At 38.3% G+C, this 25,164-nt stretch overlaps 1 protein-coding gene across 1 annotated transcript in view; it reads right to left on the reverse strand.

Moving 5' to 3' along the window:
* USP24 (ubiquitin specific peptidase 24) overlaps positions 1-25,164 on the reverse strand; it is a 140,593-nt gene that overhangs the window by 111,489 nt on the left and 3,940 nt on the right. The window lies entirely within an intron of this gene.

Raw genomic sequence — 25,164 nt, forward strand, 5'->3', positions numbered from 1 at the left:
TCTCCCACAGCCACTGTTGCTCAGGCCATTACTGGACGCCACGACATTAAATCCAAAGAGCAGTTTCAGTCCTTCTCCTCCTTCCCCGCAGTGTCTGCCCCTCTGCCCGCTCCCTCTTCCTGCAAGACTAGCTCACCCCTCACCTCCCTGGGGGTCTGGCTGTTCTGCCCTGTCTCTTCGCCCCCTCTTCCTGGCCATCAAATACTGGAGCTTCTCAAACCTCAGCGCTAGGCTCTCTTCTCTCCTCTCGGTGTTCTCCATCCCAGTGAAAGGCACCACAGCCAGAAATCAGGGACTCGTTCTTAAAACCCTGTGTTCCCATCCCCACTCCAAGACCTGGTGATAAGACCTCCTAAATTTCTCTCCAATCCATCTACTCCCGTCTACCCCCATGGAGGTGCCACTACTCCTGAATTCACCCATCCACCTTCTTTAACCTATGTAAACTCCTGTACATCCTTAACTCTTTCAGAAAAGCCTTTCCAGAACATCTGAACTATACCAAATTTCCCTAATTATTTTATACTCTTGCCATCCTGAGCTTCTCCTCGTAGCTCAGCTCACAGATCTAATTTTACATTTATTTGTGATTGATTTTTGTTTTAAGTTTATTTACTTTGAGGGAGAGAGAGACAGACAGACAAAGAATCCCAAGCAGGCTCCACACTGTCAGCACAGAGCCCGATGTGGGGCTCAAACTCATGAGCTAGCTGTGAGATCATTACCCGAGCCAAAGCCAAGAGTTGAACTAACCAACTGAGCCACCCAGGTGCCCCATATTTGTGAATGATTTTATGTTTGCCCCCACTAGACCAAGCTCCATGAAGACAGGAACCCGGGCTGGTTTTGACCACCTCTGTATCTGTATCTCCAGAACCCAGTGGCTAACACAGAGTACGTGTTTAATATATATATAAGGTGGAAAAAGACTTTGTGCAAACAAAGTTTCAACTACTAATAGGGGACCTGCCAGGCTTTCCATCAATTCTTACCACAGTAATCTGTTATAAAGCAAACTGGGCCCCTCCTCCAAACTGCCTCATACCTACTCTGGTTTCTTTAAAACCTAAATATTTTCACAACTCACTCTATAATCATTCCATTAAAAGAAATTACCTTTAGCCTCAATTAAGGAAAAGACCATAAATATACAGCAGAAGTGATAAAAATACACAGAAGAAAACAGTTTTCAATCCCACATGAGGGCTAAAGGAACGGGACACTCTAGTTTTTTTAGGTTCACGGTTAAGCTGGGAAGAAAATAAGACAATAACCAAAAAGGTGATGAAAAGCTAAAAATGAAGTAGACAACAATGGAAACTGGGGGTGAAGGGTGGGGGTGGACCAAGTAGGTTTACAATCGTAACATATGCGGAAAACTCAGTTCTCTTCAGAAAGACACGTAATTAATAAGTTCTGTCAATAAAATAGTTTTACTTAAAGGAAGCTGAGGACACTCTAAGAGTAAAGATTCTGTATACTTTCAAAATAGCATACTTGCTAACTGCCTCAATTTATTAACTTAGGATCAAAGTACAACTAAAGCATATACAAATAAAATTCAACTGGATGACAGGTTATGTCATTACTATGAAATATCTATTGTTAATTTCCACAGGAGTTAATAGATCAAATCATATATGAAATCATCAACTGCTCCCAGCAGTTACTAAGTGAAGAGCCCCCGAGAGCTTCCTAAGAGTCACAAGAGAGCTGCGTTCTCTCCCTGCTCTCTGCCAATGTGAGAGGACACAATGAAGTCGGCAGCCTGTGACCTGCAGAAGGCCCGCACCAGAACCCAGCCATGCGGGCACTCTGATCTTGGACTTCCAGCCTCTGGAACAGCGCAAGATGAATTTCTGTTGTTCATATGCCAAAACCAACCAACCGAAAAGCTAAGAGCTTCCTTTGGGGGGTAGGGGTGCAAGGTCTTTAACAGCATCAGTAATGAGACGAACTTCATGTGCATACCAAAGGGACGTACCGTGAAGTCACGACAACATCACTGCTGGGGTATTCCTGCCAAAAATGCGGAACCCGAATCCAGTCATGAGGAAACCCAAAATGAGGAACACTCTAAAAAATAACTAGCCTGTATTCTTCACAAATGCCAAAGTTATGAAAGACGGAGGGTGACCAGACAGCCATAATAACTGAATGCAGCATGGGCTTTTGTTTGTTTTAGCTTATTTCTTGGCTTCAAAGACTTTCGTACTGGATCAGTGTAAATTTCCTCGTTTTGGTAACGTACTAAGGTTAAAAAAGAGAGTATCTTCATTTTTAGGAAATACACACTCAAGTATTTAAGGATGGAGGGGCATGATGTCTGTAATTTATTCTTAAACAGTTCAGGAAAAGCAGTAACAATACATACACACACGTATTTATATACACGTGATAATATACACATACAAACAGAGAATGATAAAGAGAATGTGATAAAAGGTTAACATTTGAAGAACCTGAATAAAGGTTATATAAAAATTCCAGATTTATGGTAAAGTTGTAACGTCCTTTTTGCAGTTTGTCTGTAAATCAGGAATTATTTCAAAATTAAAAACTATTTAGTTAGATAAATATATAAAAGGCATAGAATTCTGGTGCCATACAGAATCTAAGAAAATTCCGTACTTTACACAGAAGAATCTAATGAATCTAGAAAGATAGGGGTGTACCTATAGGGGTTAAAAAAAAAAAAGTTACATTATACTTAGTATACTCTACTTAAGAACTCCATTACAGTTGGTAACATAAATAATTTAGCTTCTAAATACTTTTATGTTTTTGTCTTAAATTACTAAATAGGTACACATGTTCTTAATAGAAAATACCAAAAACATGAATAGCAAAAAATAAACCTACCATTTATTCCACCACTTAAAAATTAATCACACTGACATTTTAATAACTATTTTTCCAGTAAAAGCTATTTCTTTACAGATTCTATTTTCTTAAAAATGCACAAATGTGGAACTAACCTTGCTCTCACCACCTCCATGAGCCCCCATCATCTCGCTCATATAAAGACAGTATTAATGTAGTATTTCTTCTCCTACCTGATTTAAAAGGCTGATGCACAAAGCAATAATTATAAAACTGGTAATGGAGCGATGTTTTGTACACTACTGAAATTAAGTTGATACTAGGGGCGCCTGGGTGGCTCGGTCGGTTAAGCGTCCGACTTCAGCTCAGGTCATGATCTCATGGTCCGTGAGTTCGAGCCCCGCGTCGGGCTCTGTGCTGACAGCTCAGAGCCTGGAGCCTGTTTCAGATGCTGTGTCTCCCTCTCTCTCTGCTCCTCCCCTGTTCATGCTCTGTCTCTCTCTGTCTCAAAAATAAATAAACGTTAAAAAAAAAAAAATTAAAAAAATAAAAAAAAAAACAACAAAAAAAAGAAATTAAGTTGATACTAATCTGAACTATACTGCTACAAATTCAGATGTTAATTATAATCCACAGGGCCACCACTAAGAAAATAACTTAAAAATATATATATAGTGAAAGAAAAAAACAAGGGAATTAAAATGGTATACTCAAAAATACCTACTTAATACAAAAAACAGGAGTTATGGAAGATGGAAGAACAAAACAGCATAAACCATAGAAAACAAACAGCAAAATGGTAGATGTAAATTTTGTCTTCTCAATTAAATTATAATTATCAGTAATATGGTAAACATAAATGGACTAAACACTCCAATGAAAATGGGAGAGATTTGCAGAATGGATTTTAAAAAATGATCCAACTATATGCTGTCTAAAGCCACACTGTAGATTCAAAGACACAAAGAGGGTGAAATAAAAGAATGGGAAAAGATATATCACACACACATAAAGGAGCAAGAGTGGCTATACAGGTATCAGACTAGATGTTAAGAGAAACGTACTGCCAAAGATAAAAAGAGACGTTTCATAACGATAAAAAAAAAAAAAAAAAGGTCAATACAGGAGGAAGATAAAATAAAAGGATGAAAAAAGACATACCATGAAAACAATAACCAAAAGATAGCTGGAGTCACTACACTAATATCAGAAAAAAAAGATAGATGTTATGTGAAAATTTGTTACTAAAGACGAGGGATTTTTTTATGATAAAGGGCTGATCCACCAGGAAAACATAATGATTACAAAAAAATGCATGCATTTAACAAAAGAGACTCAAGGTAAAGAAAGGAAAAAGTGACAGAATTTAAGACAGAAATACACATTCGACAAGAAAAGCTGGAGACTTCAATACCTCACTTTCAGTAATAGATGGAGCAATATAAAAGATCAACAAGGATATAGGAGAGTTAAATAATACTGCAAACTAAATCTAAAAGACATTTTTAAAACTCTTTAGGATAGAGCATGTTAGGTCCTAAAACAAGCCTCAATAAACCTGAAAGGATTAAAATAATACAAAGTGTTTTCTGACCACAGTGGAATGAAATTGGAAATCAACAGAAGGAAATTTGGGAAACCCAAAAACATGTGAAAATTCAACAACACAATTCTAAACAACTAATGGATCAAAAAAAAAAAAAAAAGATAATGAAAATGAGAAAGTGCTTTGAGTGGAATGAAAGAAAAAATGTAACAAAGCTTATGATGCAGTGATTGGAGGGAATTTTTTTTTAAAGAAGAAAGATCTCAAATCAATAACCTAACCATGAACCTTGGAAACTAGAAAAAGCAAACTAAGTCCAAGGAAGCAGAAGGAAGGAAATAATAAGGATCAGAGTGGAAATAAATGAAAGAATAGGAAAAACAATGGAGACAATAAAAAAAAAACAAATTGGTTCTTTTTTTTTTTTTTTAATATTTTTTTAACGTTTATTTATTTTTGAGACAGAGAGAGGCAGAGGATGAACGGGGGAGGGTCAGAGAGAGAGGGAGACACAGAATCGGAAGCAGGCTCCAGGCTCTGGGCCATCATCAGCCCAGAGCCCGACGCGGGGCTCAAACTCACGGACCGTGAGATCGTGACCTGAGCTGAAGTCGGACGCTTAACCGACTGAGCCACCCAGGCGCCCCACCAAATTGGTTCTTTGAAAAGAGAACTCCTTTCAACAAAAAGGAGAAATTTTTAGCTAGACTGACCAAAAAAGAAAGAAAGAAAACTCAAATTACTAATATCAGGAAAGAAAAGAGGGGGTTATCAACACTGACCTTTTGGAAATAAAAATGACTACAAGGAATACTATTGATTGATTACATGCCAACAAATTAGATAATCTAGATGCAATAGACACAGTCCTAGGACATAAACCGGCAAAACTAACTCAAGTAGAAACAAAATCTGAAAGGACCTACACCAAGGAAATGGAATGCTTTGTAATCAATAGCTTCTCACAAAGAAAAGCCAAAGGCCAGATGCTATTACTGATGAATTGTACCAAATGCTTAAAGAAGAATCAACATCAATCCTGCACACTCTTCCCCCACTCAAAAAAAAAAAAAAAAAAAAAAAAAAAAAGAAAAAGAAAAAAAAAAAAGAAACAAAGAAAGAAACAAAGAAACAAAGAAAGGAAGGGAACATTTACCAACTTATTTTAGGAGACCAGTATTACCCTGATATTAAAACCAGACAAAGATACCTGCCGTCAACGGATGCTTGATGAATGAGTGGATAAACCAAATGTGGTATATACACACAATATATTCAGTCTTTAAAAGGAAGGAACTTCTGATACATAGTACAACAGGCATGAACCCTGAAGACATTAGTGCTCAGTGAGATAAGCCAGTCACAAAAGGACAAATATTGTATGTTTCCACGTTTATGAGGTAACTAGAGTAGTCATATTCATAGAGATAGAAAATAGAATGGCGGTTGCCAAGGGATGGGCGCAAGGGACAATAAGAAGTTACCGTTGAATGAGTACACAGTTTCAATTTGGGAAGATGAAAAAATGCTGGAGATGGATGGCATGAAGGTTGTAGAACAATGGAATGTACTTACTACCACAGAACTACGCTTGAAAATGGCTAAAATGGTAAATTTTATGTTATGTATGTTTTACCACGATTTTTAAAAAATGGACAAAGATATCAGAAAAAAAAAAAAACAAAAAACTATGGACAGACCAATATCCCTACAAATCTGGATACAAAAATCCTCACAATAAACTAGCAAACCAAATCCAGCAGTATATAAGATTATACAGGAGAGGAAGTGTGATTTATCCCCAGTATGCAAGGTTAGTTTAGCATACAAAAACCAATCAATAGAATACACTACATAACAAAAGACAAAACAACAACAACAAAAACCATGATAATCTCAATAGATCAGAAAAAAAATATTCACAAAATCCAACACCTTTTCACGATGAAAAAAAAAAAAAAACTCAAAAAAGAAAAGGGAATTTCCTCAACCTGGTATGAGGCATCTACAAAAAATCTATAGTTAACATCATACTTAATTGTGAAAGACTCAATTATTTTCTCTAAAATCAGGAAAAAGAAGGATATCTTGTAATCAAGTATCTGGCCAGAGCACTTAGGCAAAATAAGAAATAAAAGGCATCTCTTCATGTTGAAAAGGATGAAGTAAAACTATTTACATTCACTGATGGCATGATCTTGTATACAGAAAATTCTAAGGAATCCACCAACATCCTGTCCCCCAAAAACCTACTAGAATAAATGAGTTCAGCAAGGCTGCAGTTGCAGAATACACTATATTAAACAGTAAAATTCAACTGCATTTCTATACACTAATCATGAACGATACTAAAATTAAGAAAATTCCATTTACAGTAACATCAAAAAGTATAAAATACTTAGGAAGTACAAGACTCATACACTGAAAAGAAAACATTATGCAAAGAAATTAAGGAAGACCTAAATAAATGGAAAGACATCACATGTTCATGGACTGGAACTTAACATTGTTAAGATGGCAATACCTGCCAAATGAGTCTATCGATTCAGCTTGGCATCAAAATTCCAGCTGACTTCTTTGCAAAAATTGACAAGCTGACTCTAAAACTCACACAGAAAGGAAAAAAAAACCTGAACAGCCAAAATAATCTTGGAAAACAAAATGAAGAACAGTTTGGGGATCTAGACTTCTCACTTTGAAAACGTGTTACAAAGCTACAGTGACCAAGACAATGTGGTACTGGCATAAAGATAAACATACAGATCAATGGAAGTGAATTCAGATTTCATGAATAAAACCCATACATTTTGGTCAAATGATTCTCAACAAGGGTGACAATGTAATTTAGTTAATCTTTGACAAAGGCATAAAAGCATTCAATGGAGGAAGGTTAGCCTTTTCCACAAATGGTAGTCAACTGAATATACATAAGCAAAAGAATGAAACTAAACCCCCACGTCATACCACACATACAAATTAACTCAAAATGTAACATAGGAATCAATCTACGTGACCTTGGATTAGGCAATTATTTCTTAGATAGGACACCAAAAACACAATGTTAAAAGAAAAAATATATAAATGTTGAATTTTGAATTTCATCAAATTAAAAACTTTTGTGCATCAAAGGACATCATTAGGAAAGTGAAAAGACAATCACAGAATGGGAGAAAATAGTTGCAAATTTCATATCTGATAACAGACTTTGATCTAAAAAGAGCTCTTACAACTAAAGAACAAAAAGACAAACACCTCAATAAAAAATGGGCAAACGAGGGGCCCTGGGTGGCTAGGTCAGCTAAGCATCTGACTCTTGATATGGGCTCAGGTCATGATCTCCCAGTGGTGAGATCTGGTGAGACGGAACCCCCTGTTGGGCTCCACGCTGAGTGTGGAGCTTGCTTGCGATTCTCACCCCCCCACCCCCTCACCCCCCGTCCTCCCCACCGCCCCATCCCTCCCTCACTTGTATGCACTCTCTCTCTCTCTCAAAATAAATAAACATTTGTTTTTAATTTCAAAAAATGGGCAACCAATTCGAATGGACATTTCTCCAAAGAAGATATACAAGTAGCAATGGCCATTAGTACATGAGAAGATGCTCAGTATCATTGGTCCTCAGGGATATGCAAATCAAACCCCAAAGATGCCACCTTCACATACATTAGAATGACTAAAAATAAAGAGAGAAATAAGAATCGGTGAGGATGTGGGTAAACCCTCATACATTGCTGGTGGGATTACAAAATGGTGCAGCCACTTGGCAAGACAGTTTGGCACTTCCTCAGGTTACCCAGTTACCACAGGACACAGCAACTGTAGTCTTCTCTATGTTTACAAGATATACCCTAAAGAGAGGAAACATATGTCCACATAAAAACTTGTACATGAACGTGCACAGCAGCATCGGTAATAGTCGAAAAGTAGTAAAAACCCAAATGTCGTCAACACTGACAAATGAATAAATACGGTATATCTGTACAACGGAGAAACAGGGATAACCTTCAAAAACACTATTGTAAATAAAAGCCAGACATAAAAGGCCATATATCATATGATTCTGTTTATATAAATGTCTAGAATGGGCAAATTCACAGACAAAGAAAGTCGATTAGTGGTTACCACAGGATGGGAGGAGGGAGAAAAGGACAGTGGCTGTTAATGGCTATAAGGTTTCTTTTGGGGCGGGGGGGGGGGGGTGATTAAAATATTCTAAAATTAAAGAGTAGCGATGGTGGCACAACTCTGTGAATGCATACTTTAAGAGGGTGAACTTTATGGTATGTGAATTGAATCTCAAGGCGGTTATTTGAAAAAGTTGAGTAACAAAAATGAACTCAATAGTTGTAGTCACTAAACATGAGTGAGTATGTAAATATATCTAAGAATTTCAAAACACAAGGTTGTACCTAATGATCTGTAGTAAAAATAATACATATGCCCATTTGACAGTTTTCAATCTGCAGTTTTAGAAGTAACATATTTGAGATTTAACAGGCAAAAAATCTCATCCTAAGCAGTTAACATTCTTGACCTTGAAAGAAAAGAGAACTGGCACAGTATACATGAGGGCTAACGAACGATTCAGAGCAGCGTTACATTTACAGGAGGTTGCTGCCACTACGGAGAGAGGGAATCGCAAGAGAGGAGGAAATGGTGACACGAACCCAAATTCAGGTTGGTTTAATATTTTGAGTCATCGCTTTGAGTAGAGCCTGTCCTTGGCAAAAATTACCTATTGAGCAAGAGGACACACGCAAAAGCAGCTCAGAATCGTCCTATTGCAAAATAGCTCCCAACAGAAATGAGGTATTGGGCTTTTAATAAGAATTAAGGAATGCAATACACCATTTTCTCATCAGATGCCAAATCCAAACAATACCCAAGTAACCATGAATGATTACTGGTTCTAAATCAATTAGAAATACACTTATCAAAAGCTTTCTACGTTCCAGCCAAGGTGCTCAGCATTGGAGAGAGATAAAGACACAATTCTTGTCTTTAAAGAACAGGATAATGTGAATGTTGGGGGCCGGGGGATCCACTAGCCTCTGGGTGTTGTGCATGCATTTGTGGTGGGAATGAGCGTATACACAGCTGAAGAAGTTTAAGGGAAACAGTAACCCAAGCAAAAGGTTACAGAGTGTTATTTCAAAACTAGTATTATTTTTCAAGCACATTAAGTAATAAAAACTCAGTTTTCAGCCTTTTGAGGCAATGCCTTTACTTACTGTGATATTCCACCAATGTCGTTTAAAATGTAAAAAAAACCCTTAATTTTAGAAACTATTTTATAATATTTATGTAAATTTAGCATTTGTTAGAGATGCACAATTCTGTCATTCAGGCAACAGAGAAATGAGCTTGCAAACAATTCTTGAATGTCATTTTTAACCTGAAAATTTTCTATTAACGCTGAATCTTGTGTGTTTAATCATCTAAGGAAAATAAATGAGTTCATGTTGTTAAATCAGGGTTTCTGAATAGGCCAGAAGGACAATCAAAACAATTAATATTACTGGATATAATTTAGCCTGTTTCCTAAATAAATAATGTTATTTATGCCCATAAATACAGATAAAAATATAAACAAAGCCTCTGTAACTCCCCTAATACTTCACAGTGCTATAAACTAGCTAGGAATTCAAGCAGTGGCGGTTGTAATTCCATCTATTGGCAAACTGTTCCGAGTGAGACTTACTATTTACTATTTACCTACTTAAAATGGCAACTTAATCCTTAGTACTAAGTATTTCCAACTTAGGGAGTTGGAAGTAAAGTTTTTCATGGAATTGACAAATGTTGTCAAGTGTATAATGTAAACCTACCTACACAGTTTAGCAAAGATCTTTAGATTGAACAAGTAGGTTATTCTGACAAAAGTATTTTTCCTTTTATATTTACAGTTAGATATGTTAAAATATGTCACTGCCCATATCCAGAAACTTGCCTGTTTGAAAAGCGCAGCTGAACCAATGTCAATACAGGCAATACCTTACCTAGTGGCTGAGTATACAAAACAATATAATTTACTTAACTCTCGCAAATGAACTTTAAAATATCGTTACATAAGCTTTTAAGTTAATCACAGAGTTATTTATTTAGAAAACTGCCTTTGAGTTTTAAAAAAGTCTTGAACTCAACAAGGATGTATTATTAAAATTTAAGCCTTCTTTGATCAAAGAAGCAACACCTACTCAAGTAGGCACAGCCTGTCAGTTCACAGATAAGTTCCTATCTGCCCACTGACTCAACAAATACAGATAAAATTATTCAACTTAAAGGAGAGGAGATGGGCAACGTTGCATCAAGTATCTTTTAATAAAAATTCATATACTGAGCTATTTTATTAGCCAACAATGTACTCAGAAGAGAATCTACATTTCCGACCAATACAGAAAAATGAGGATGCCAAACTGATCTATGATTTTAAAAATAAATCTATTAACTCAAATAAACATATTGCAGGACACCTGGGTGGCTCAGCTGGGTGAGCATCTGACTTTGGCTCAGGTGATGATCCTGCAGTTCGTGAGTTCAGGCCCTGCGTCGGGCTCTGTGCTGACAGCTCAGAGCCTGGAGCCTGCTTCAGATTCTGTGTTCCCTCTCTCTCTGCCCCTCCCCTGCTCACATTCTGTCTCTATCTCAAAAAATAAATAAACATTAAAAAAAATTTTTTAAATAAACATATCGCATCCTGTATGTCAAGTACTTAAGGAAAAACGTGAAAACACGAACACTTGACTCCGTATCACGAATTTGTAACAGTCACTAAATCTTGAGATGGTCAGTCTTTTGTATTAAATATTTTTCAAAGTAATTCAGAGACAGTGATGTACAGATCTGGTGTTCCTTCTATTATTTCGGACCAGAGAAAATGATTCCTAAAATACTGACTGCTTCCTGGAAAAAGAGAGATGACGGACAAGGGCAGGGAGTCCCCAAGCTACTAATACATTGTGTCTCGAGTCTGGTTGCAAGTTATTTTTCTTGGAATTCATTTTCATTCTGTTATAAGCAGCAGAGAATTTTCTAACTTTTCTACTGACATTTCTTATGGCCCTTCTTTCACAACTCTTAGTGGGTATTCATGTATTTAGATGATCACAGAAATGAGGTTTTCGCGAGAAGTTGTCTTGTATAGGTGAACCTTGAACAACACAGGTTTGAACTGTGTGTGTCCGCTCATACACGGATTTCTTTGATAAATACAGTAAATACCGTCAATGCATTTTCCTCATGATTTGAAATAACATGTTCTTCTCCCTAGCTTACTTAATTGTAAGAATCTAATACATAACACGTATAGCATGCCAAATGTGTGTCAGCCAACTGTTCCAGTTACAGGAAAGGATTCTGATCAACAATAGGCTGTTAGTAGTGAAATTACAGGGGAGTCAAAAGTTACAATGTGGATTTTCAACTGTGCAGGTGGTGTTTCCTAGCCTTGTTTTCATGATCCCTCCTTCAGGGAGGTTTTTCCATATGTTCTTCCCAATCATCTCATCTCCGTTAATTAAATATTAAAGAGTAAGGCTGTGTTGGGGGGGGGGTGAGATCTGGAGAAAACCACCAGAATACCTAAGATTTCCTTTCACCCCTCAAGAGCCAGTGTTGGTCCTTTTGGAGTGCCACTGGCCTTTTGAGAGGCTGAGTCTCTTGGTTTTAAATACCACCTCTAAGCTGAGGCTCTCACACTTTAGCTCCAGTCCAGACAGACACCTTCCCCCGACTCCACGCATCTATCCGATTTCCTCTCTGACACCTCTCCTCGGACGTTTAATAAGCGTCTTGAGCTAGCAAGCCCCCCAGACAGACTCTGGATCCTTCCCACTAGGTCATGTCACCTTCCTGTTCAGAACCCTCAAGGCTTGCCTTCCTCCTTCTGACAAAGAGGCATCAGCAGAGTTGCCTCTGAGGCCCTGGCGAGGACCTGCCCCCTCCTTCACCTCGGACTTCGTTTCCTGCTCTTCCCCTCTTTGCTAAGTTCCAGCCACGCTGGCCTTCCCGCTGCCCCGCAAGCAGGCCAGCCTTGCTCCCCGCCAGGGCCTCTGCGCGAGGCGTTCCTCCACTTGAGCGCAGGGGTCGGCAGGGTACGGTCCCCTCTCTCCTTCTGGATATGAGGCTGTATCGGAACACAGACCATCTTGCCGGTTTGTGTAGTCCGTGGCTGCCTTCGCACTGCGACAGCGAGCTGGGTAGCTACAACAGGGACCGCTCGGCCCGCAAAGCCTAAAATATTTACTGTCTGGCCCTTTACAGAATCTGACTCGGAGCGCTTTCCCCTCGGACGACCACACAGTTTGCTCCTCACCCACTGCAGGTCTTTGCTCAAGCGCGACCTTCTCAGCGAAGCTGTCTGCAAATAACCTATTTTAAAAAGTGGGCCTGCCATACCCATCCCCAGCCCAGCGTGCTCTCCCCGCCGTCCCCTGCTTTCTTTTTCTCTGTGGCACTTCTCAGCTGCCATCCTGCTTGTTACCCTGTTTGCTGCCTGCCTCCCTGAACCTAGGATGTAAGCTCCACGGGGGCGGGACTTTTGTTTTGTCTGTTGCATTATGTGCAACGGTCCCCCGACACAGAGCAGGTGCTCGATACGTTTTGGTGAGTGGATCAATGTTAAGCACCAAGTGAATTAAATCCTTATGAAATGAAAGAGAAGGCAACGGGATTCTAGGCACAGAGAATTGTGTGTGAGGGTCTGCCACCAAAGGCAGAGTGCAGCATAATGAAAGTGCTTTCCTCTGTTCCCAGAACATCAGACACTGAGGTACAGGAAGCTTTACCTACTCACAGGTTTGGCGTCCCAATTAGATCGTGTTACTCAATGACAGAGCCACATCTTGTCTCCATTCTACTTCCAGTGTCTGAACTTATATCTGATATGTAAATCCCTTCTATACCCCCAGAAAAACCCCAGAGCCTCTGCTTAAGTATGTCCAGTGACCAGGAGCTTACAACATTTTGAGATGGCTTGTTCCTTTTTGCACAGATAAAAGTTCAACTGCAATCTCTCTTCATGTAATTTTGACGAATACCCACTGAAGCACAGTCAGACGGGATATGTCACTTTTTGTGAACCTTTATTCCCTCGCTTGTGAAAAGGAGACGGCCACTTGTTTGCTTTTAATACAAAGGGTTTTGGTGAATACTCAGTAAGATAATATATGTGAAAGCGTTCTATACACTCAAACATCATATAAACAGAAGTGAAGTGCTATTATGATGATCTAAACTGCTCCTAAAGGTTATTCTGCACAGATTTTTATTATAGGAACAAAATTCCACTGAAAGCACTTTTATGTTTCTCTTAGAAAGATACTCCATGCTCTCTCCAGCAATATGTTCTAATCCATCTTAATCCTTATAGCCAGAAAATAATTCACTAGGCTTAATCAAAAGGTTCAGCACGAAGAAATGAGGATGAAGGGGCAGGGTGGGGGGGGGGGGATCAACGGGAAACAAAGCGAGGTGCTGTGTTTTTCACGTGTGGACAGAAGACAGAACTGACAGTCAAGAAATGAGTTTAAGTCCCGCAGTTAGCTGTGTGATTTTAGACCAGAGTGTCTTAACCTTAGCATCACTGACAGTTTTGGCTGGATAGTTCTTTGCTGAGGCGGGGGGGGGGGGGGGGGGGGGGGGCTGTCCTGTGCACCGTGAGATGTTTAAGCAGCATCCCTGGCCTCTACCCATGAGGTGCGAGAAGCACCCTTTAGTTGTGACACCCAAAAATGTCTCCAGACACTGCCAAATATCTCCTGGGGCAAAACTGCCCCTGGCTGAGAACCACGTTCTTGCATAAGATTTGGTATCTTCATACTTCAGTTTCATCTCTAAAATGAAAATGCTTACCTATGGATCCAAGTTCTCTTCTGAAGCTCTAAAAATGCTAACGTTTTGTAAAAGTCAGAAAAAGATGATTGAAAGTGCAGCCATACTAAGGAGGAAAAAATTATGTGGTGGAAGAAGTTAATATTTTTGTTCAGTTTTCCTTACTGCCTTAACAGATCATGATAAAACTTCCTTGTGTATTTTTCAATTATAAAATCTTTAAAAAACAGAAAAGAGAACTGGGTTGTTTTAAAAAATGTCAGTATGTCAGTATCCAAAGACTAAAAAGATACAAAGACTATTCTAGAAACTACATTAAAGGGACATACTGAATCCAATGCACATTCTTTAGTTCAATCCTGGGTTATTTTTAAAATGTCTATAAAGGCTATTTTTGGTATAAGTGGGGGGAATCTAAATATGAATTGAATGATGGAGAATATTAATATATCATTGTTAAATTCCTTTGCTAAGATAATGGTATTGTGCTTCTGTAGAAGAATGTCTTTGTCCTTAGGAGATTCATACTGAAGTATTTAAAAGTCAAGTGTCATGACGTTTACAACGTATTTTCAAAAGATTCAGAAAGAAAATGCATGTGTGCGCACGCGCGCGTGTATGTGTGTGTGCCTTTAGAGAGAGAGGAGAGAGAAAGCAAATGTGACAAAACGCTTGCAAATGTTGACTCAAAGTGAAGGGTACAAAAGGTGTGCTATTGTTTCAACTTTTCCATAGGGTGGAAATTGTTCAAGATGAAAACTTAGGAAAAATACATCTAGCATACCAATCAAATTACATCCACACTGGATTTGTAGCTGACCACAGAACACGCACCTTTTCTAATGCTTTATTAAGCAGTCTTACCCCGTACTCCCTACTCTGGCATATATCCTGGGACAGCTGGAAGCTCTGCTGGGGACAAGCTATTCTGAAAAAGCAACCCAATTGATTCTGACCTGGTGCTGGCCATCCCTACCCACCATTCATAACCACTGCAATAGGCTGTAAACTCCTTAAAAGCAGGAACTGTGTTTTAGCAATCAGAGAACAGACTAGAGCCAAAGGCATTCAATAAATATTTGTTCAGTGTTAAACAAATGGTTCCCATACTACTGTTTCTTTCCTCCTCCTTCTTCCTCTCTACACATCTTTTTTTTTACATTGGGGTGACAAAAGAGGGATAAAAAATGAACATCTTAATAGCTTTACTTGAAAATAAACCCACTTAAATCAACAGTAACATCATTAATGATTATTATAGTGATAAATGAAACAAAAGAATCTGAAACAAAAACTAACAATAAAAATCCGTTTCCTGTTTTAATTCTACTGGAGCATGTTTTCTCTTTCTTCTCCAGAAACGATAATCTCTGCAAATAATCTTCTCCCTACTGAAGTAGAGCTCAATGAAGCCATGCAATAAAACCATAGAAAAACAGACTGGCAAACCGTCCTACCTAAGGCTAAAAAAAAGGCTTGCTTCTTCCAGCAGCCATCACGTTTTTTCCTGTGTTCAATATTTTTCTGTGCAAGCCATAGAAAAGTTTATAAAGCAAAGAGAGTGGTACTGCATACCAAAGTTGAAATTTAATGTGCTATTATGCACCAAAATGGTGCCCGTTTTAACGACGCTGGCAACAGTTCAAGAAAAGTTCCTTCCCACAAACTGTAAAACAAGATAAATCCCACAACAGAAATCTGTTATAGGACTCCCAAAATGTTTATGTTGCCTTCAAGCTATGGAGTAGGTTCTTTTAGGCAAGATTAGCTTTCAGATGCTATCTGATACTTGCAAATGAAGGAAAATGTGTTCCAGAATGGTGATGCAAACTACCTATTTTCCAGATCAGAATTTTTCACTTCATTTAGCACCTTCTATGTCAAGTGTTACCCTGAACGCTACAGGAAATACAGAAGATCAGACCCTGTCCTCAGAAGACTCACAATTCAGTCTGCATGACAAGTAAGTGAATAATTCCAACGGGAAAGATAAATGCTGTGGCAGGGGAATGTAAGGATCTCTATTCAAAGTCAAGGAGGGACTTTTAACCAGGAAAAACAGAACCATGAATGGGAGGAAAAATAATGGAAGGTATCAAGCCCGACCAGAAAACCAGTAGCAAACCTGATCAACAGTACATGTGGTATGTTAGCATTAGGATTGGCTGTACTGAAATAAGGAGGGCGTTCATTACTCTCCGTCAACCGCAAGCCTGTATGAAATCTACTTTGTAGAGAAAAGATGAAGTGCAGAGATCACAGAGGCAGTGCTGTGGACTAACTTCCATGGTCCAATATGACAAGAGGGGAAAAGGGGTAAGGAGGACACGCCAGGTAGGAGAAAAAGCACGCACACAGTCATTAAAAAAAAAAAAAAAAAAAAAAAAAAAAAAACCCTAGCATATTTAAAGGCTGGTTTTTTCAAGTTATTCTCTAAGGGTTAATCAATATACACTGTTTTATTTCTGTACTCATTAAGATATTTAATCTAAGGCACATATTATGCTGTTAGCATATTGATACCTTTCCAAGGTATCATTAAAAATGTTTAATTTCAAACCTACAAGTGTATAACACATCCCATTGATATTTATTTAAAAAAACTTTTTTTAATGTTTATTTTTTAGAGAGAGAGAGAGACAGAGTATGAGTGGGCGAGGGGCAGAGAGAGAGGGAGACACAGAATCCAAAGCAGGCTCCAGGCTCCAGGCTCCGGAGCTGTCAGCACAGAGCCTGACATGGGGCTCCAACCCACGAACCGTGAGATCATGACCTGAGCCAAAGTCGGATGCTAAACCAACTGAGCCACTCAGGCGCCCCCATCCCAGTTGATATTTATAATAAACACTGTATCTGATACGCAGAAAAAAAAAAAAAAAAGTTAAGGAAGAGATACACATGTAAAACAAATTAGGCGGTATACTGTTTCAAGACATTTGCATACTGATTATTGAGCTTATTTTTAAGTACCCAGCGCATGTGTGCAACTGTGGGTGGACCAAGGATATCACTAATCCTGGTCAGCTATACAGGGATGCTAAAGTGGACAGACACAGACCTTCACAAGTGACAGCACTTACTCAACCTTCCCTTCTTCAACCCTTACTACCTTTTATAAACATCAATAACCACGGACATTAAAAAACACTGAATGAGAAAGCAAGACAAATACTTGGAGGGGGGGAAAATGAATCAAATGTCAACTTTGCCCATGTAATGCAAACTAATACCTAACAAAGGAAATGGTGGTGATTAAAATACAGAGAGTTTAAGAGGAAGGATATATTAAAGATGACCTACAGTCAAAGACTTCCTCGTGTCAGAAGGACAGCGTGAAGAATACAAACTACACGCTGAAAGAGGCAGAAGGCTAGACTCCCTTCCTGACTTTGCTAATGATCCAGGGTCAAGGTCCTCATTCCTAAATTGGCAAGATTTAACACCACAAGATCCCCATGGTCCCTTCCAGCTGTGAACAAATCTTCCATTTTCATCCTTAAATTTACCACTTTCAGGGGTTTTTTTCTCGGAGTAGGGAGAGGGGCAGACAAGAAACACTCTCAGTTCTACAGATAATTTTTCTGTCTCATAAAGTGTATCTTCCTAAGCATTGTTGATATCTCTCTCCCACATTATAATCACTATGAACTGGGTGAATCTCTGGTCATCCTGCACCGATCCTCATCTTTGATCCCCCTTAACAAATGCTTAGAATTCCTCTATCACAGACATGGTTTATACTCAGCCATAAAAACCTCAAGAGTAATGAATAGCAAATAGGACCCACTTGTTACTCTGCACAGATGTAAGTGTATCTATACACATAACATGAACCAATTGTTTTTACGGCACACGTTACACACACACACACACACACACACACACACACACAGGCCTGGCGTGATTTCAACACTTACAGTACCAACTGCCCAATAGATAACTGACATTTTCTCAAAAACAAGTATGATGTCGAAAGGATGAAACATAGGGTGATCTGTGCTACTGTAACTCCCCAAAACACTTCAAATGAGGCAGATATGAAAAGTAAATCTTACAAAATGAAAATTACTAATTTTTTTAAAGTATTTTAGGAAAGACAGTCCACTCCGACGTAAAACTGACCACAAAAACCAAAATACTAATAATAAACTAAGGACTTCTTATGTTACTAATCCCAGACAAGTTTTCATTTACATAGTTACTGCTATTTCTACCATCCCAAGTCTTTCTAAAATCAACACTGCTCTAGCTTTGAAACAGCCTCTTCTGTATGATCCACAACCATAAGGAATGTTTAGCCTGAAATCAGACCAGTTTCTAGAGTAATTTCTCATTTCTGGTAAAAACGCATACCTTCATGATTTTAGAACAAAAAGTAACAGAATTTGAAGGAAATAATTAGCACCATTCTTAGAAGAGGTCCTAGTTGAGAGAAACATCAACTACTAATATTAAACATCCAACAAGTAAATAAATACAAATTCTGTACATTCCATGGTGCTAAAGACGTATCACTTGAGAAAAATACCACTTCATTTCCGGGCAATGGATCCCACTATAAATCAAATTACCACAAAAGATTCTTGAGGCACTATTTAAATGCTTTTGATAGATGTAAGCTCTTTCATATTCAACCCCCGATTCTTCAAAGCCTCTAGTTTCTGAATTAGAACATCATGATGTATTCCACTTAGAGCACAAGAAATCTACCAGACTTCAAACTATCACAGAGAGGACACTATGTGTGACTGGTTCACCATTATATTCCCAACACTTAGCTAAGTGCCTAGCACACCATCACTGCTCAATAAAAACCTACGGAATCAAGGGCTGTTTTGGTAAATGGGCTATTTACTGTTCTGTTGCTCTAACAATTTTCAGCTGAATGTCTGTTTTTATCACTAGAATGTGAACTGTATCATTATTTCAGACGTATCTAGAGTTTTTATTGTGAGAACTCTTTAATTATCTTCCATTTAATAAGAATACCAGAAACAGCCATCCCACCGTCTTAAAATTGTGCAAAAAGACATGAGAGAGTACTTTCCATTAAAGTATATACGTGACAGAAAAAGTCGAGGGAGTGGAATGCTTCTTGGAAATAATGGATGAGATTGGTTTGGAGCCTACTAAGAGCCCAACGATCATGAGTAAAACTGCTTTAGGTCACAGGAAACAGGTGACAAGGGAAGGCTGTGTTGGCCAGACACACATCTCTACTCCATACCTTTGGCAAAGCAAAACAAACAAAAACCCCTCTGCTCTAAAGACAGCTGGTTTCAAAATATAGTTGCAGACCTTTGAGGGTCTTTAAATGCTGGCAGATAATCTAAAGGCCAATTAAAACATACTGGAGTCATCCAAAAGAATATCCTAAAACCAATCAACAAGGCAAAATGCTGAGATACTCGGTGGCAGGGGAGAGCATGCAAAAAAAAAAAAAAAAAAAAAAAGAAGAAGAAAAAAAAGAAAAAACCCCACTGAACAGAAACTCTATTAAAGCTTAATCTCTGACTCAAATTTGGAAAGTCCTACTGAATCACATCTTCCAAGCCATGGTTTTCTTAGAACTAAAAATAATTGGAAACTAATAAGTAGATAATCAAATATGAATTCTAGGTTAAAAGAAAATTGTTCCCAGTGATATGCTAGGAAATAGTAATCTTTTTTTTTCTACATTTTAATTAGATAAAACACAAATGAAACAATAGCACAATTATAAAATAATTTTGGGGTCTAGGCAAAATTTTCCTAAGACTCACAAAATACTTTTTTTTTTTTTAAAGCTATTTCCATTTTAATAAACACCATAGTTTGGTTGGTCTTTTTAAATAAAGTTTATATACGTTTTTAAAGCTCATTAAAAATTCGTTTTTTAAAAGTTTATTTATTTTGAGAGAGAGGAGAGGGGGAGGGGCAGAGAGAGAGAGAGAGAGAGAGAGAGAGAGAATCCCAAGCAGGCTCTATTCTGTCAGTACAGAGCCCGAAGTGGGGCTCAATCTCATGAACCATGAGATCATAACCTGAGCTGAAATGAAAAGTTGGATGCTTAACTGAGTCACCCAGGAGCCCCTAAAATTTTTTTTAATTGAGAAATATAGTAATCCCATTAGCCCAAATAATAGTATTAATACCTTAGCACCAGCTTACTTTAAACATTAAGCGTATATATTTACATATGCTGTTATCTGAGAGGCCTCTTCGCTTTTAATTTCTCAAAGAAGTCAATGAATGAAAAAAATTAACTACAGATCTAGTCCAAGATCACACTATTTTACAGATGAGAAAATGGAGACTCGGGGGCAAACTGACTTGCCCAGTGGAAGAGTTAGCAAGCAACAGAACCCTGAACAAAAGGTACCATCTCCCAAACCACAGGTTCAATCCTCTTTCCAGTATCATTTGACTTTTTATTTCATTTAAAATTTTCTTTCCATTCATTCGTCACTCTATCCAATCAAATATTGTGAGCTGGGGTGCCAGAGACAGAGAGATAAAACGAGACCTGTTCCTCAAGCCTAGTGGAAAAACAGATACATGTAAGGTAAACATAACTTTTTTAACTAAAATATGACCACCACTTTACTTTTGCCTTAAAGAGATATGGCACTGGAGCTAACAAGAATGAATTGGTGTTAGTCAGGCAGATGGAGACTGGAGATTAGGAGAGCGAGTGGGCCAAGAGATGGCCCCTGAACTGCAAGGGAGAACACAAAACTGGGAAGTCAGGAGATAGGAACAGATGGGTAAGAATGGAGACCTTGAAAGAAAAGAAGTTTGCATTTGGATTTTACCTAGAGAAGATGAGGAAGCACCAAACATTTTTGAGCAAGGTTATCATGGGATTAAAATTTGCATTCTAGAGAGATCATTCTGGTGCCAGTGAGTGGCAGAGAGAAAAGGTAAGAAAGGAATAGAACACAGAGCAGTAACAGTGGGGATAGACAGAAGAGGCAGGAGAGATATTTAGAGAATTAATAGGCTATACAATAAGAAAAGAAAAGAAAGAGTCCCAGAATAAATTAAACAATTGCTAGATGATGTTGCCATTTGCAGTGTGGAATACCTTGAAAATTTCTAGGATCTGTAATAGATTTTAAATCGTTACCAAAATGCTTCACTCTAGATTTCCAGCTACAGGTTTCAGAAAGCATTTCAGTTTTCCACCAAAATTGACAATGTAGAGGTGAGAAATGAGGGGGGGGGGGGGGGGAATGCTGACCTGTTTTTGATAAGCTGGATTCTTAAAAGCACACAAAGCAGAAACTGGAAAGTCTTGACAACAGAATATCTAACCAATAAGTCTTTCTGAAAAAGATTTTAATTTCAGAAACCATTTGGAAACTTATGATAAAGAATGCACTGGGGCATCTGGGTGGCTCGGTCGGTTAAGCAACTGACTTAGGCTCGTGGTTCGTGAGTTTGAGCCCCGTGTCGGGCTCTGTGCTGACAGCTCAGAGCCTGGAGCCTGCTTCGGATTCTGGGTCTCCCTCTCCCTCTGCCCTCCCCTCCTTGCACTCTGTCTCTCTCTCTCTCTCTCTCTCAAAAATAAACATTAAAAAAAATTTTTTTTAAAAAAGCACCATGCCTTTTACTCAGTTTTTTGGTTTTTTTTTTTTAGCAAAATATTTCTAACACAAACACCTTAAACTTAAGTGAAAGCATATCAAATAGTGTCAACTGAATTTTATAACACAAATAACTGGCTGTGATACCACAGAAAAGCAAACCGGGGTCTGGAACAAGGAAGCTCATCTTTAGAAGTGAGAAGACTTGGGTGGGCACCTAAGAGGTTATTTATGTGTTAATATTTATCTGTAAGAGGAAAATCAAATCTTCAACGCAGTCCTACCAAAAGATTCCACAGAACTCTGCATCACGGCTGAAGCATTTCAATTTCTGGAAAGATTACCAGAATAATATTTCGACTTAATTGTGTTAGCTCTTCTCTTCAGAACAAACAAAAATAAACCAAATGTACAGCTATATGTTCTATTAACCAGCTTAAAGTTAAGAGCTAACACCAAGTAGACTCCACTTCCCTTACACACACACACACACACACACACACACACACACACACACAATGTAAGCCAATGGTGGAAGCCAGGTTTCCCATTGCTGGATAGAGAAGTGAACTCACAAACATACCATAAAAACAAACAGGCTACAAAACGCTTTGCCAAAAACTCACCATAGAGATGATCAACACTAAACAATAAATAATACCTCCTACTGCTAACATGCTAATTAACAAGTAATTTTCATAAATCCAACTGTGAGTAAAAAATGTTCCAATACTAAGCAATAAAAATTCTTATGATACTAATGAGAATGAGAATTACTAACTTAAAAAAGAAACTAAAACACCCTAGGAGGAAGGTGAGAGAAAACATTTATTCTTTTAAAAATGAAGCACAACCTTCTTAGCAGGGCCTTAGCAGTCCAGAGCCCTTCCATTGAAATGCCCCATGTGTCTGAATTTCCAAGGCACCTGAAGCTTACTTCCTCATGCGCCCAACTTTCTTCTCCTTTCCTTCTCTTGGTTAAAAACTAAAACCTTGCTAAACTGTACTCCACATTCCTGACCCATTTTTTTTTAAGTTTATTTATTTCTTTTGAGAGCAAACGTGCATGGGGCAGGGGCTGGGGGAGAGACAGAGAGACAGAGAGAGAGAGAGAGAGAGAGAGAGACAGAGACAGAGAGACAGAGAGACAGAGAAAATACCAAGCAGGCCCTGTGTCCAGCGCAGAGCTCAATCTCATGACCCTGGGATCATGACCTGAGCTGAAATCAAGAGTCAGACACTCAACTGACTAAGTCACCCAGGTGCCCCTTCCTGACCCTTTTTTTTTAATGTTTATTTATTTATTTAGAAAGAAAAAGAGAGCACGCATGTGCTCCAGCATGCGCAAGCAGGGGAGGGGCAGAGAGAAAGAAAGAATCCCAAGCAGGCTCTGCGCTTAAAAGACTGAGCCACCGACACTGGGTGTTGTATGGAAACCAATTTGACAATAAATTTCATATATTGGAAAAAACAAACAAAAACTGAGCCACCGAGGTGCCCCAGCGACCCTTCCTAAACGGCATACTGGAACCTTTTCTTGAGTGCAACATCACTAAGACCAGCCATCCTCTGGGGTCACGGAGCACACAAAGCTGTTTTATTTGGCCCTGTACACACGGGCCGGCCTGCTTTGGGTGGGCCCACGTTTCAACTTTTCCTGTCCCCTCCTGTACCACTGAACTGCTACCTGTCACTTCTCACTACTATCAAATATGGTTCCCTCTAAATGCTCATCGCCTCATATTGGGACTGCAACAAAACCTCTTCCAATTTGCTAGGACGTGGAATAACAGCATTTGCATGAACTATGTTTTTTTAAAAGAAGTTAAAACAATAAATGAGTGAAGCGCATGTAGTGAACGCACTGAATGTGGGGGCATGTTTTGCAATGGCTCAATGTTACGTATTTACGTGTCTACTTCTCTCCGGGTTCAAATGTGAAAATTTCCTGGACAACTGAACTCTAGATATAAACAGTATTATTGGACTAAATCTTTCTAACTATAGTTCTTATCAGAAGTGAAAACTTTTCCTCTTCATACTCTGATTCAAATAAAATCAATGTTATATGGTACCTGGCAGTAAGTACGGAAGTATGCAGTACACTGATATCTGCTATTTAAGTTGTATTAAAGTTGAAATCCTTGCTTCAAATTGTTAAAACCGAAACATCTACTTTTCTACCATCGCGACTGGTTTCCAATTTTAAGCTAACGGCACCATTATGCTGTATAAAACTGTCACTACCTCCTATGATTCTGCTAGAACTGCACTCACCAACACACAAAAGGTGCTTCCTTTGTGCCAAATTACACTCGTTCTAACAGCATATGGCCAGGTAATTATAAGGTGAGAAGCCAACTGTTAGATGAACTCATAGGCCTAATTCCCAAAGGAGATTCGTATACTAGATTATAAGGAAATACTTATTTCAAAAATTAGGCTATGCTAATTAACCTTGCAGATTCCCTATTTTTATGTCATCACTTTCAACCAATTTTTTGGAATTAGTTTACTTCTTAGTTTAAAATCTGTATATGGATTCTTCTTTTTCCTTTTTTTTTAAATTTACCAAATCATATTTGATATTTACCCCACACTCAAATGTAGCAGGATTGTTTTATTTGAGGAATATGAATTTTAAAATAAATAATATAAGCACTGATGATACTAAAATTTTAATTCATTTAGAACTATCACATACTATCAAAGGAAAAAAAAGAGGCAGAAATGAGGTAAGTTAAAGAACTACAAATTAATGTGATTTAGATATACTGGAACAGGACCAACTTTGGGGATTTAATTAAAAAAAAGAAAGAAAGAAAGAAGGAAATACAGACAGAAATCTTGCAAATACTTTTCACAAAATACCCCCAGAAGTTAGGTCCACATTAAAAAAGGAACAAAATAAGAATTTACCAATATTTGTCAGATCACGGTATTAAATGTCACTTCTGGGAATATTATCACAGAACTAGACAGTGAAGAAAGGTATTTCTTGCTGTTAGCTGATATCTCCTTACAAAAAAAAAAAAAAATTCCATTTTCAGTATTTTCTAAAAAATAAGACAATAATGAATAGAGTACGTATTGCAATTGTTCAATTGTCTCAAATGCCCACAACAGCACCTGGTTGATTCCTACTGATCCCATGGACAAGATCAAGGATCACAATGCTTAAGGGAGAGATTCTCCCAGCTCTGGGAAGGAGAGAACCAGAGGGCATGCCCTTAGCAGTGGCCATCAGGGTAAGAAACAGGAAAAAATTCTGAGTGGGGGTGATAAACATCTGGATAAGTTACTTAGGGCAGCTGTGAGATTCCATTTTCCTAAATAATAGAACAAACTCTTATCTGCCTTCGGCAGGTTTTGAAGTAATGCTATTCAGAATCAAAA

Source organism: Panthera leo, chromosome C1 (genome assembly GCF_018350215.1).
Source record: "Panthera leo isolate Ple1 chromosome C1, P.leo_Ple1_pat1.1, whole genome shotgun sequence".
In the NCBI taxonomy this organism is placed as follows: domain Eukaryota; kingdom Metazoa; phylum Chordata; class Mammalia; order Carnivora; family Felidae; genus Panthera; species Panthera leo.